Source organism: Microcaecilia unicolor, chromosome 14 (assembly GCF_901765095.1).
Source record: "Microcaecilia unicolor chromosome 14, aMicUni1.1, whole genome shotgun sequence".
Taxonomy (NCBI): domain Eukaryota; kingdom Metazoa; phylum Chordata; class Amphibia; order Gymnophiona; family Siphonopidae; genus Microcaecilia; species Microcaecilia unicolor.
In genome coordinates this window covers 50,962,662-50,968,661 of record NC_044044.1, presented here as the reverse complement: position 1 = coordinate 50,968,661, position 6,000 = coordinate 50,962,662, and positions in this window count along the sequence as shown.

Sequence of the window (6,000 nt, the reverse complement as noted above, 5' to 3'; positions counted from 1 at the left end):
CCAATTTTTTTTTTCAATGCTTGCTGTAAATCATCTTGTCTGTAATCTGCTGTCCTGGGCTGCAACTATCAATCACGTAGCCCATAGGTTTCAGTTCACCTCTCCTTAACTATTCATGTGTCCAATGTTGATCCACGAATGGTTCAGGGGCTGCCAGATTGGGGGTAGGACTTCTCTACAATGTCCCTGTAGGCCACGTCTATGTACCTTTCTGTTTCCCTGAGCTCCTCCAAGTCTGCTACTCTAGCCTCAAGAGAACGGACTCGTTCTCTGAGAGCTAGGAGCTCTTTGCATCGAGCACACACATATGACCTTTCACCAACTGGAAGATAATAATACATGTCGCACTCAATGAGGACCAAACTAGGCCCTACTGTGCCTTCTAGAGACTATCTGTTAATGCTGTGGCAGAAAATTTGAGATTTAAAACTATGGGGAAAAGGGTATGGAGACTAGCTTCCTTCTCTTTTGGTACCAATGGATTTTTCAGCCATTCCTTCTACTCATTGGAATGCTTGTCCAATGGAACTGGATTATGGAAGTTTTGGTTTTTTTTTCATATTTCAGTACCTTTGTGCACTGGGATCTGATGATGCCATTAAGTAAACCTGGAGGCCTATGATAGTAGCTGAATAGTTATAATCTGTTTCTATGAGGCCTATTCGTCCTCCAGATCTAGGAATGTAGTCTTGTCATACACGGATTGTATAACTCCTCCATTCCCATGATGTCATCTTGTTTGCACATCCAGTTTTTCAAGGTCTTTAAGAGGCTAGTCTTCAGTACCAAAACTATATGAGAGTGTAGGAAGTGCCAGCTGATTAATAGCCTGTGATGATAATGCACTCTGAAATATCACTGTTAGTCTCTTTTAATATTCTTTACTGATTTTTCTCTTGGTGATTTCTGCTTGATATTTGTTCCTTTCTCCACTCCTAAATATTTATATATACCTCCCTGTTCAAGTTCCTTTATCTTAGTCATCAATCAGAGATGTTTTTAGTTTTGGTCAACTTTCCCTTAGGAAAGTCGACCTAGCACATTTGTCCAGACCAAAAATCACCTTGATGTCATCTGAGAAGCTTTTCAGCACAAATTGTTCTGCTAACTACTGGTCACTGGAACTGTAGAGCTTCGGAGTTTCAGCTCTCTTTTTAGCTCTTTGTTCTTTCAGTCCCTAGGAAGGGCCAGGCAGCATCCAAGGTCTCGATTGCATGTTGGATCAAGGCAACCATTGACACCGCCTATATTTACAGGAACAAAAAAAGAGTACCTCCCAGGCTGAAAGCACACTTGACCTCTTGGGCAGAGGCCCAGGCAGCCTCCCTGGAGGATATCTGCTGGGTGATGATGTGAGTGTTGCTTCATTCCTCCATTCCTTTGCAAAGCATTAACAAAATAGGTTGGATGTGCTGGGCAGAGCTCATTTGGACTTTGTAGAGCTGTCATTCAGGGGGCCTTGCCGCACCCAGGGGGTCTTTTACTAAAGATTAGCTAGTTATCTGCTGCAGGGCCCATAGGAATAAAATGGGACCTGTTGCAGATAACTCGAGCTATCCTTTAGTAAAAGACCCCCCCCCCCCAGTTCAAGATGGTACAGACAAGTCGCTAAGGAAGGTGAAATTTAGTCATAACTGTTTATTTCCTTTCCTTTAGTCTGGCTGTACCAGCCTGAGACTCTCCCTCAGAAGCTTGTGGTTGATGAGACTCATGGAGATATGTCTTTTTTTTTTTTTTTTGTATGTGTGTACTAGAACACCACTAGAAAGAAAGAAATATGAAATATGTATAGCTGCAGTGGTTTCTGGGAACTTCCACTGCTTTGGTAGAGTCATACTGATGTTTTCCCCCCATAGCACCAGCCCCCTTATACCAGTGATATCACTGGAAAAGATCAGTTTCTCTACTTCCATCTGCTGGTAGGTAGGGATAACAATCCACTTGTTCAGTGTGGTACAGTGAGACGAAAGGAAATAAACAGGAATGAGTAAATTTCATCTTAAGTGGTTCACAGGTTTCTTAAGAAGTAGAATGTTAAAGGTGAGTTGGCAATGTCAATTTTCTTCACCTTGGGAGCTATGAGCCAGGGAGTCCCACAAGGATCACCATTGGAATTGATCCTTTTAAAATCTGTTCCTTAGTCCATTAGATTGCATGTTAAAATCCCTGAATATCTTATATTACATTTATGCCAATGCAATTCTTTTGATTTTACTCACTGATGGAAATGTACGCATTTATGCCAGAATCCTTTTAAACCAGATATGTCTGGTTTAAAATTTTATCCAGATAAAACTGTCTTGTGGATTGTTGCTGGTAATATAGACTGCCTGTCAGTCTTATTTTATTAGGGCCCACTATAATCCTCTGTAGAGCAATCAAGATATTAGGAGCAGTTTTAGACTCCAAATTAAGGACTGAGTTTATGTAGGATTTATAGTGATAAAAATTTTTTTTCTGGGTATTAAGGACTATCTGGCACGTTATTTTATTAATTTTAAAAACTTTATATCCCCTCCTCTTGGTAAGAACCATTCAAGATGGTTCACAAATATAAAACAAAAAGTAAATATAAAATACAAAACTGACACAAATTAAAATAATAAAAACACCCCTCTAGGAAATAGAATTTCAAAGCCTTTCTGCAACCAGAAATGGTTTATATATCTCATCTCGTCTGGCTGATTATTCCACTGTCATTGCCAGTTGCCTAAATGCCTACCTCCCATTAGACCATTTTTGAAGATAAAATACTTGCATGAGGTGGTTCAAGCTCATTTACTGTAGATATTGCATTGTTAGGCTTACTGCTTAAATAAATTTGCAAAATGTGGCAGCTAAGCTGATGGGGAACAAAGTTGGCCTGGTCTACTCTTTCTAAGTCATTTACAGTGGCTCTTGGTGAAGAAACAACTTTTTTTGATGATGGTATTTAAAATTTTGAATGAGCTGTCCTATTTATATATAGGTACTTGTGACCTGGATTGACCACTGTTGGAAGCAGGATGCTGGGCTTGATGGGCCTTCGGTCTGTAGGGTCCATCAAGCCCAGCATCCTGCTTCCAACAGTGGTCAATCCAGGTCACAAGGTTAAAGCGGACTATACAGCCTCAAATTAAATTTAAATATGGACAAATGGAAAGAAAACTATGAGCAATATGTGCTCTTGTACTAGCAAAACGCCTAAACTCAAAACAGAATACCCTTACAAGCTATAAAACAAAGGACAGTTCTTAGTGTTTATTTTATATTTCCTTCAATATAAAATTAATTCTCTAATTCCTGGGGCATAAGTGTTGCGTCTGTAATTGGGGTGATGAGCTTTACGAGTCAGGATTGCTTGCATATGAAGCCAGGTTAAAGCTTAGGCAAACACTGCATGTGTTTAGCACACAAGTTTAAGTGAGGGTCGCCCTGTGAAATATGCTTAGGACTCGTGTGAGGGTTGCTGTCTGGGTTTTTTTTTTTTAAAGGATTCTACAGATTTGTAAATTGTCTCCAAGCCAGAGGGCTAGCTAAAGTGTCTGAATATTTTAGTTCTGCTCTCTATAGCATCCTTTCCAGTGCAGACACCAAGGTAGGATCCAGTCAATGAGAAGTGTACTCTATAGGAAAGAGGAAAGGTTTTTGTGCAGGCCAGGTGCCACGGGGGAGACTGATCTCTGCGCAGGGCCTTGTAACCCTAGTAGCGCTTTAGAAATGTCAAGTAGTAGTAGAGAGCCAGTGAAACCAGTGAGTGTCCTGGAGTATGAGTTGTTTAGAAGGATAAGAGGACTAGGGGAAAGTGTGATGGGTTTGTTCTTGCGAAAATAAGTGAGCCCGATTGCCAACTTGATTGAACACACAATGGAAGCTTGGGAATCTGCCTGGCCCCTTCAGGGCTCATAGAAAAGAACAAAAAAAATGTTCTGAGAGCCAAAAGACATTTATCTCCTGCAAGTACTGAAGCATTACTCTGCAGCCATCCAGCTGGCATCAAATTAAAGGCCACTTGTACAAATGGACCTGTGTCTGTATGCATATTTAGTGAAGGAAAGTTTTCAGACTGGGTGAATTTATCCAGTTCACTACTGTGACCAGGAAAATTCCTTTGAAAACTATTCTCCTCCACTGTCTCTCTCATGTCAGAAGCACCAGATAAAGCTTAGTGTCCTCAGCAGACCACTCCAAAATGTGGGTTGTGTCCATTGACCGGTGAAAGAAGATAGAGAAGTAAAAAATAAATAAAATCTGTTGCTTTGCCCTATAAAAGCACTGCACAGACCGTGAGCTCATCTGTAGTTCACTGTCTCCAGTGGATGGATGATGGACTCACACTGCACCTCTTGGACTGTTCAACTGAACAGCTCTTGAGCCAGTTAGGAGAACTGGGCTTTAGTTGAGTTGAGGGCACCTACAGAACAGAATTTTAAGAAAGGCTATACTTGCCTTGAGCTGGGGAATAGCTCAGAGATCTCCTACTCCCTCCCCCCCCCCCTTCATCTTTTGGTCTTTATTATGTTTCACCAAGTGCAACTTCATGAAAACAAGAAGCAGAGAGGATCCAAGATGACTGCTGCCACTGATGATGTGCTGTAGCAGTGCTCCATGGATTTCTCTTCAAAAAATTGCTTCCTCTGACTTGTTTGATTACCAGAGATGCCTCAGAGACAGGGAAGACTTGGGGGCAGCAATCTATGAAAGAGAAATTAGATCTTACCTGCTAATTTGCTTTCCTTTAGTCCCTCCTCAGTCTCCACCTGCTGGTAGGCGTGCACAACCCATCAGTCCAATCCTGGTCCGGTCCGGTCCGGAGGGACGCTAAGGAAGTAATTTGTTACAGCTCCTCAACCACTTCCAGTTCCCTCTGCGACGGGTGGAGCAGAGACTGCTGCGCTACTGGGCAGTGATGTTTCATTGAGCCTGGTTTCTATATCTTTGCCACCTGCTCTTTGAGTCTCAACTGGGAGCAAAGCACAGGAGCAGCCTGTGATGATGACTTTGGGGGAGGCACTAGGTCGAGTGGCTGAACTCTATGGAACAGGTCTGGAGTCTCAAGGATTGGGAGGAACTGATCTTCCTGTGGCGGGAGCTGGAGGTATTAGTGAGGCTTCTGTATCATCGTTTGCTGTTCTTCCTTTACTCAAGCCTTCAGTGGTCACCTTAGAAGACTTTTGGAAGGCAGTGGAATCTATGAACAAACTCTGGAATTTTGCACAATTTGCTTCTCAATCTTTGGCCAAAATCACAGGTGACTGAGTCTGAGGTAAATAATTTGAAGGAAAAAGTAGTCCATTTGGATAAAGAGGTAAAAAATATTAAAAGTGTCCAGTCTTCTCTAGTGGTAGACATGATGGCTATTCATCGGAGGTTGAAACTTAACCCTCTATTGCCCCATGTAAGCCGCATTGAGCCTGCCATGAGTGGGAAAGCGCGGGGTACAAATGTAACAAAAAAAAAAACTTATGGAAAATAAAGCTAGGTCTTTGAATGTATGTATTTTGAATTTTTCTCTTATAATTTCCATGGCACCTAGGGAGGTTCTTCATAAGTATTTAATTGATATTGTGAAATTTCTGGAAAATACTATGCCTCCATTAAATTATGTTTTACCTGCTGGGAAAGATTAAGGGGGGGGGGGGGGGGGTGCTATGCACGCTGAGACTTCTGAGCTTGAAGTTACAGGTCTCTTAGAAACTTCTGGAGATTTTATGACTGGAACTGCAACTTTAATTGTGTCCTTCGTATTTGCACAAGACAAAGACTAAGTGAGGTGCTTGCATTTTCACTTTCAAAATGTAGAATTTCTTGGATATAAGATTACAATTTCGGGATGTGTGTGAAAAAAAAAAAACAACCCAGGAGTGCAGGAAACAGTTTCTTGCTATGAAGCAGGAAGCCCTGGTTCTTGGGGCTAAAATTTTCAAAGGTTTCCTTGCAAATTCAAGATACAACTGTGTGAGGCCTTATGATCCAGTACAGCTGCGAACTTTTATTCAGCGTAAGAAATCAGGTATAGAG